Here is a 9471-nt window from a genome sequence, read left to right on the forward strand (position 1 = left end):
GTCACAAAGCTAATAAGAGCAGGGATTCAAATGCTGAGGTGGGCAGGATGCAAACTTCTGTACCCTAGCCAGTCTCTGCTCCTTCCAATGCCCTGTGTCCCTGTACACTTTGAGGAAAGCAACTTCTGGTTTTGGGGGTGGGCCAATCAGACTCTCCCAAGTGTCAACTCTCCATCCTTTTACCCTGCAGGACTGTTCTAGAAAGATTATATCACTCAACATGTGAAGACCTGAAGATACCTAGGTTCTATACCCCAGAGACCTGCATGAGAGATGGGCAAGCAGCCTTCACCACCAAAACCACTGGGCTGAGGTGTGTGAGGCCTGTGGTCTGGAAGACAAAGCAACTGGGAAGAGCGTGAGTGTTAGGGGTACAGGTAGGAGCTATGAGAAGTCCAGTGAATTGAATGAAGAGAACAGCTGTCTGATTTTAGCCAGAAACAATCTCATGCTCCATGAGTGATATCTGCAAAGGAAGGTATTAGGAAGTATGTCTGCTAATACTGTCTCCCATCTTTGTTTTCTAGGGGCAAGCGTGAAGAGAAACTTTAACTATTGACCCCTAAGATGAGATTCTTTCAGAAATTTTGAAATCCTTTATTTGGGCTCTCTCTCCTCTCTCTCTCTCTCTCTCTCTCTCTCCCTCCCTCCCTCCCTCTCTCTCTCTCTCTCTCTCTCTCTCTCTCTCTCTCTCTCTCTCTCTCTCTCTTTCAATATTTTTATTGATTTCAGAGAGGAAGGGAGAGGGAGAGGGAGGTAGGCCTGTTTGGGGCTACTGAATTGTCCAGCTGGGGTCTGGTGATACCTTGGACTAAGATCATGGCAGCAGCACTGGGAAGCTCCTCGCTGGGCTCCATCCAAAGGCAGCCTGCATCTGAAAGGTGCTTTAGGCCCTCACCCCTTTCAAAGAAATTAGTCTCCACCCCTGTTACCATGGTAGCTGGGCCTCCTTAGCTTGGATTGGTTGCCAGATCACATGTTGGTCCTGTGACTGACCTCAGGACAGGAACTGGTTGCCATGGTTCCATCAAATACGCAAACAAGGAACTGCCATTCTTCTTCAGGCTCAGGGGACCAACGGGGCCTGTCTAATGGAAAATCCCAGGAAGGAGACAGGATTAGAGGTAGGGATCAGGGAAGCGCCCACAGAAATCTACTTCAGACTTTTACAAGTGCGTGAATCACTCGTCTCAAGGCTTATTTAGATCAAGACTGCTATTAAAACATTTTTTTTTAATTTTGTGGGGGAGGGGTAGGGAGGAGTGTGGCAATCCCTGCCTCTGTGCATTCATTGAAAATTCCTTGTTCCTCCCCATTTTAGGATGTCCTTGAGCCATTTCCTACTTTGACTCATAACCTTGTAGCTGACTAAGGACTGGGGGCAGGGGCTAGAGAGGAACATCCAATCCCCCACACTTTCATATATATATGTGTGTGTGTGTGCGTGTGTGTGTGTGTGTGTGTGTGTGTGTATGTATATGTATATGTATATGTATATGTATATGTATATGTATATGTATATGTATATGTATATATTTTATTGATTTTCCACAGAAAGGGAGAAGGATAGAGAGCTAGAAGCGTCAATGGGAAAGAAACGTCAACCAGCTGCCTCCTGCACACCCCCCACCGGGGATGTGCCCGCAATCAATGTACATGCCCTTGACCAGAACTGAACCTGGGACCCCTCAGTCCGAAGACTGACGCTCTATCCACTGAGCCAAACTGGTTTTGGCCCCCACATTTTCCCTCATCTTCTCAAGAAGGGCAATTTCAGGCTGACCCAGATCTGGATTATAAAAGCCAATTCTCAATTAAGCTTTCTCTAGACTTTTCTGAAGACAAGATGGATGGGGTTTGGACATGACCAGAGTCCGATGGGACAGGAAGGCTGGGGTGTGGTGTTCAGAGAGCACAGCCCCTAGTTTCAGATCCCTTCCTCCCACAGATCATTTCTAAAGCAGGTGAAAGGCAAGGTGAACTTACAGCTGGAATGACAGCCATCCCCACCCACAGCTTTCAAAGTGTCTTGGTTTTTCTTCCATTTGTAGAAGGAAATCCCTCCAGAAACCCAGGTCAGGCAGGCCTGGGAGCTTACTCTGCTTTTTGATGTACACTGTGTCCCCTGAGCATTGGGGTCCCCTACAGAGCAGTCATGTCAGCCCTGACCCCAGGAAACCACACAAAGAATTCTGCAACCAGCCCTAACCAGTTTTGCTCAGTGGATAGAGCATCAGCCTGCAGACTGAAAGGTCCCAGGTTCAATTCCGGTCAAGGACATGTATTTTGGTTGCGGCGGGCATATCCCCAGAAGGAGGTGTGCAGGAGGCAACTGATTGATGTTTCTCTCTCATCAATGTTTCTAACTCTCTATCTCTCTCCCTTCCTCTCTGTAAAAAAATCAATAAAATATATATATATTTTTAAAGAATTCTGCAACCAAAGGTTATGCACATTTAACATTTAATGCCTGTGGTCAGTTTGCCCTTGGGAAAGTGGAGACCAGCCATGGAGCCATCGCTGCTCAGCTCATACCTACTCCAGATGTCCCAATCCCAGTTATAGGCCTGAGAAGCAGGAACATGATTTCTGGCTCAAGCAGGGAGAGCTAATTGACCCTTCCCACACCCTTTGGTTGTATTCAGGCCATCAGCTGGGTAGCTTACAAACAGAAATTTGTTTCTCACAGTGCTAGAGGCTGGAAGCCCAAAATCATGTGAGGTTACAGCAAGAAGGCACCTTCTAGGAATCAGGAAGTAGGCCTTCACCAGACACCAGTGCCTTGATTTTGGGCTTAATTATAGTTCACATTTTCTTTTTCTTTTTAAATATATTTTATTGATTTTTTACAGAGAGGAAGAGAGAGGGATAGAGAGTTAGAAGCATCGATGAGAAATAAAGATGGATCAGCTGCCTACTGGGGATGTGCCCGCAACCAAGGTACATGCCCTTGACTGGAATCGAACCTGGGACCTTTCAGTCCGCAGACCGATGCTCTATCCATTGAGCCAAACCGGTTTCCGCTATAGTTCACATTTTCCTGCTCCTTTGCCAACTAATTTTTTATTACACACTGGATGTATTTGTTTGAGACATGGTAGCGACTTTGAATTGTCTTCCTTCACACCAGGAACTGGGGGTTTATCTGTTTATCATTGATTTGTGTTATTCATAATATTTTTATTATTTATTTATTTATAATATATTTTATTGATTTTTTTACAGAGAGGAAGGGCAAGTTAGAAACATCAATGAGAAAGAAACATCAATCCTGCACACCCCCTGCTGAGGCTGTGCCCGCAACCAAGGTACATGCCCTTGACCGGAATCGAACCTGGGACCCTTGAGTCCGCAGGCTGACGCGCTTTCCACTGAGCCAAACCGGTTAGGGCAATATTTTTAAATTATTGCCTAAATAATATGAGGCCTAGCAGCAAATGAGTGTGAACATTCTTTGAGAAGTATAATACTATAGGACATAGTGACATATGCTCTTTGGCTAGCACTGATGGAGAATGTATTGGTATAGGGCAAGAGTGGAACAGATCGACCTGTTAGGAAGCATTGTTTTGGTCCAGGGACACTGGGTGGCTTGGATTGGGCTTTCTCAGTAAAGCTGAGCATCTCCAGCTGGTCATGCACTCTACCCAGAGGCAGCCTGAACTTCAGAGGGAAGTCAGACTCTCATGCTCTCCAAGGAAACAGCTTTTGACTCCTGTCACCATAGCAACTGTGCTTCATCTGTCTGGATTGGTTGCTGGGGTGACATCATCATCACTAAGTGACTGATGCACTCAGAAAGAACTGGTTACCATGGTGCTAAAGTATGGAACCCTATTCTTCTCCAGATCAAGGTCCTTGACTAAACCTAAAGGAACGGAGATCAGACGTGGAGCCAAAGGGAAGCCAGCTGGCAGGCAGTTGCTGAGTCACTCTGCCTCAGGACTTGCCCAAATCAGGACTGCTTTTGTAGCATGTCATTTATTGGGGGAGGGGAGGTTTATGTTGTAGAGGGGAAGTCCTCCAGCACAGAAGCACACAGATTACAAATCTCACATTTCCTCCCATTTTGGAGCTGCCGTGGACTGTTTCCTTCACTGAGCAAAACTTTGAGGCATCCCCATCCTCCACCAGCCAGCCAGAAGAGACAGTCTAGGACAACTACATCTGAATTTTTAAAGTGGTTTTTGTTGAAATGCTTTTGGTGGCCTTGTTTGATGTCAGGGCAGGAGGGTTCTAGCCAGAACCTCTGAAGTAAACTACACGGGACCGGAACAGAGGGGATGTTGGGTGGGATGTAGAATAGATCCTTGGTGGAGGGTGGAGGTCTGGTATCTGAACCCTTTCTCCTTCCAGACATCGTTCATAATGTGAATGCAAGACAGCATAGGACCACAAATGAACTGCAATCTTTCCTCAGCCACTCCCACCCTTCCATCCGCCACACTTCAGGATGGGCATTTTTCCCGTTGGGAAAGGAACTTCCTTTGAACCTCAAGGTCAAAAGGCCTGAGGATCTGCTTGGTCTTCTGAGAGTCTTGCTCTCAGAATCAGGGCCCCTCCAATAAATACCAAAGAGAAGCACAATATCAATGCACACGTAATCTACCATTTCCATAGCTATTTCCCTGGTAGTTTGACATCTTAAAGTGGAGAGAGAAGCACTCCCACCTATGCTCAACCTACCCAAAGAGCATATGTCTGTGTCCTGTAGTATTATACTTCTCAAAGAATGTTCACACTCATTTGCTCCTAGGCCTCATATTATTTAGGCAATAATTTAAAAATATTATGTATAACACAAATCAATGATAACCAGATAAACCTCCAGTTCCTGGAGTGACAAAATCACTTGTGTCAGACCCTCCCACTAGCAAGACAAAATATAAAAATATAAAATATATTAAAAAATGTATGGAAGCATGGAGACCAGCCAAAAGCAAGAAAAACTAGGTGGAATATAATCCTTGAAAAAAGGGTTTTATGTGTTCCACATTTAACAAGCTTTCCCCCTGAGGACACTTCACCTACCATTCCCTGCAGCACAGGGGGAAATATGGCTCATGCAGAGAGTGGCAGTGTGACTGAGGAAGCAGAGGCTGGCAAAACACCAGAGCAACTGGAAATGAGGGAGGAATCTGGGAAATGAGTGAGCTACAGAGAGGGAAAACCAAATCCACGTGCAAAGCTCGCTCAAAGCCTTAGTTAGCTACCTTCTAAGTGACACGTTTGTCTGTTGCCCATTTGGATGCAAGGTACCCTCTTGTTTCTGAGCAGAGCGCCTGGCAGGATGTCCTGCAGCATGTGGAGGAAAGAGCAGAGGGCTCTGATCCTAGAGGCTATGTACAAATTCTGGCCACCCTCGCAGTCTATACCCTGAAGGGATCTCTGGTAATACAGCCAGGTGTCCACAGTTACAAATGCACAGAGGTGCCGAAACCGGTTTGGCTTAGTGGATAGAGCGTCGGCCTGCAGATTGAAAGGTCCCAGGTTCGATTCTGGTCAAGGGCATGTACCTTGGTTGCAAGCACATCCCCAGTGAAGGGTGTGCAAGAGGCAGCTGATCGATGTTTCTAACTCTCTATCCCTCTCAATTCCTCTCTGTAAAAATATCAATAATATATATATATATATATATATATATATATATATATATATATATATATATATATATTTTTTTTTTTTATTTTTTTTTTAATGCACAGAGAGCCCTGGAGTCTCCTGGAGTTGTGAAAATGGGGACCACACACATCAGCTGCAGAGACTGTCCTGATTTCCAATCCAGCTCTGCTCCATCCTGGCTGAGAAGTGCCGAGGCCTGGTTCTTACCTGTGAAATGGGAATGATGTGCTGGGCTGGCTGTTGGTGGCAAGCACTGGCTGGGCGGCAAGGATGACTCTACCTTCTGCAGTGTTAGGAACGGGCCGGCAGAGACAGGCAGCATCTGCCACCTCCTGAGAAACCCAAAGCAGGCAGCTGGACTGGGTGGAAACCACACCTGATTACACATCAGCAGGGGTAAGTGGGAGGCTGCACTATGGCTTTGGGGCCAAGTGTTCTGCCCACCACTCTGCAAATGGGTCCCCTCTGGTAGCCACACTGCACAGGCCAAGCCCTTCAGGAGGTGGACATCAGCAGAGGTCATGGCTTTTCTGGGGGGCGGAGTGTCCACCTGGTGTCTGCACCCCTAAGTCTAAGGGATTGATATGGGAATTTTGAACAGGAACGTGTTCCCCTGGGCAGGATGGCTTTTCCCGGGCTCTTTGTCTGTCGGAGTTGAAGAATGAAATCCCGGACAGAAGATGGTATAGCAAAAATAGAAATTTATTGAAGAGCAAGTACAGACTCCCATGTGGGGACGGGGAAAGAGTCCCACTGAGTCCCTCTTCCCTACAGTTTATAAAGGCTGCAGATATGTGTGCCTTGATATCTCCTCTGATTGGTCACCATTCCCTTCTGATTTGGTCACTATAGCAACTTCTGAGTGCAAAGGTCAAACCTCACTAGGACACGTGAGTCTCTCCTCCCTCACTGTTCTCCTATTCCCTATGGGCTTTCTTCCTCCTTCCCTTTATTCTATAAATACCTTTTACCTTCTGCTACTCCCAGCTTCCTTGTCTTATGGAAATGTAACTTCTGCTCCCTGCTCCCTTGTCTTGTGGAAATGTACCCTTGTGCAGTTCAGTAGTCCTGTGTTTTTTCCATGGGCCCCTTAATTTTTAAAATTTCCTAAACCTTCCCAAAACTGGTTTGGCTCAGTGGATAGAGCGTCCGCCTGAGGACTGAAAGGTCCCAGGTTCCATTCTGGTCAAGGGCATGTACATTGGTTGCAGGCATATCTCCAGTAGGTGGTGTGCAGGAGGCAGCTGGCTGATGTTTCTCATCAATGTTTCTAGCTCTCTATCCCTCTCCCTTCTCTCTGTAAAAAAATCAATAAAATATATATATATTTTTTAAATTTCCTCAACCTATTTCAAAATTCCTATTTTACCCAAAAAAAAAAACTCCTTTCAGGATCAACTCACCTGCCCCTCCCAGACTGGTTTGAGGACTGGGGCTGCAGGCAGGAACTGGGGAACTAGTGACAGACTGGGGCTGAATGGGGATTCCAGGGGATGAGAGATGCTGCCACGGAGGTAGGGTGGCATCAGAGACTTGGACCAGGTGACAACAGGACAAAAATCACCATGTCTCACAGACCGAATACAGGAAGTCAGCCAGTTTGCAGACCCCAAATCAATTTCTTTTTGAGGTAAAATAAAATCTGCCAGAGGAGACAGGCGGCAGAAGCCAGACAAGGGAAAAATAATGGTACTTTGTAATCTAAGCCACAGACAGCGAGGGGAGGCGGGGCATTCACACAAGCCCCCCACCCCACCCCCCTTCAGTGTAGCAGGACTTTGCAGAGGTTACCAGCTAGGAGGGACCGCAGGACAAAGAGAGCCGCTGCCCAGAGGCACTGGTTTAATGACAGGACCCCTCTCTGCTGGGGGTAGAAGAAGAGGGGAGGAGGGAGGGGGAAGGCCATCAGAGCAAATGGCCACAGGGTGAGGGCTGCTTACCCAGAGGTCACAGGTAAAGAAGGCACAGGCTGTGGGCAGCCCAGGGTTCCAATTTTAGCCCTGCCCTTTTACTGCTGTGTGCTCTCGAGGAAGTTGCTCACCCTCTCAGTGCTACAGCAGCCTCACTTGTACAATGGGCCACACCTGCTCATCACAGGAGTGTGGGGTGATTGTGTGTGTGCCCACTTGTCCTGAGAGCTTTTCTCTGCCTAAACGGCACCCCTGCCTCACTGCCTCACCATCCTTCCCTTCTCCACCTTCTAAGAACTGCACAGGCCCCCCTGGACCTCTTGCATGGCCTCTGGATGGGCCACCGCTCCCCTGTCTCCTTTCAATCCCAGCTGTCACAGTCCCAGCAGGAAAGAGATGGCACGCACAAACGATTTTCTGGAAGGACTTTGGCAAAGGGACTGTTGACAGGTGTGAGAGCAGGGGCAGAGAGCCAAATCAGGGAGGTAGCACCCTGGAAACAGAAACCAACCAAGGTTTTAAGGGAGCGGGGCCAAGAGATCAGCCAGAAATGGTCACGTCAACAAGGGGGCAGGCCACGTGATCAAGCAAGAGTGGGCACATGAACAATGGGGCAGGCTCCTGTCTCGTGAGGATGGAGGAGGGGCCATGTGAAGATCGAAAGGGTGTGGCCAGGAGCTCCCAGAAGCTGAAGAGACAGAAAGGACCCTCCCCTGAAGTCCTTCCAGGGAGCACAGCCTCAGAAACCCTGATTTCAGATTCTGGCCCCAGGTCGGGGAGGGCACATGTTCCTGTTTGATTATGCCGGTCTGTAGTCACCGGAGCAGCAGCCTCAGGAAATAGACCCCTCCTTGCCCCTCCTTTTGGGGCTTTGACTGGGTTCTGGGAACAGCTGAGCCCTCTGCTCCAGGGGAGACCCCATGACCTCTCACTGCAGGGGCTCACAGGGAGATCCATCCCTGTGTCTGAGCCTCTGCCCTGTCTCCTGCTCCCCGGGGGGCTCCTCAGCAGTGACAATGCAGTGGGCACACCAGGGCAGGCTGCTTGGTGGGAAGTGCAGGCTACGTGGCTCAGAAACTCCTCACCACCTTGCCAAGCTCCCAGCTGCAGGACGATGCAGGGTATTCCCCAGCCTGGCCCTTACCTCCCGGGCCCACCCCCTTTTGACTCCAGCCTGGGCCTCTGCTTCCTGGAGCACCTGGGTTGACAGGAGCCAACAACTGGGTTGCCATACCCATATTCTAGATGCCAAAACTGAGGCTCAGAGATGGGGAGCAGAGCCTCACCCAGCCCACCTCCCCCTCAACTCAGCCCAGCTCACAGGTGGCTCCCCCAGCTGCCGCCTGGTTGCTAAGGTGTCGGGGAGGAGGAGATTTCTGAGAAGCAATCCAAAATACACACCCCTCCATTCTCACTCCCTCTCTCCAGCTTCAAAGCCTCCTTTTGAGCAGGTAGGAGGGGCCAGGCAGCCGAGGGCAAAGGAAGTCAAGGAGGCAGAGGGGACAGGCACTGGGTCTGGAACCCCAATCTCACCCCGCAGATTTCCTGGGCCTGGGCTCCAGCACCCTCCCACAGCTCCCCGACCACATGGGCTTTTTCTGCCTCCCTGCCTTCGCACATGCAGTTCTCTCCATCAGGAATGCCCTTCCTCATCCTTCAAATCCCAGTTCAGCTTTAACTCCACTGGAGAACCTTCCCTGAGTCACTTGGGGCTCCCCCGGCATCCCACACCCACCCCAGTCACAGCCGTTTTCTGGATGATGCTCTCACTGGGCGGTGAGGTCTTGGAGATGCTAGCTTTGCCTTTGTACCCCAGTCCCTGGCACAGACAGGTGCTCAGTAAATCTGGAAGGAGGGAAGGATGGGAGCAAAGAAACACTCATAGGATTGGAGAGGATCTGTACCGTGAGTACCTGGCACAGGGATAGGCACAGAGCAA

The sequence above is a fragment of the Pipistrellus hanaki genome (assembly GCF_964339955.1).
Source record: "Pipistrellus hanaki genome assembly, chromosome: 8".
NCBI lineage: Eukaryota > Metazoa > Chordata > Mammalia > Chiroptera > Vespertilionidae > Pipistrellus > Pipistrellus hanaki.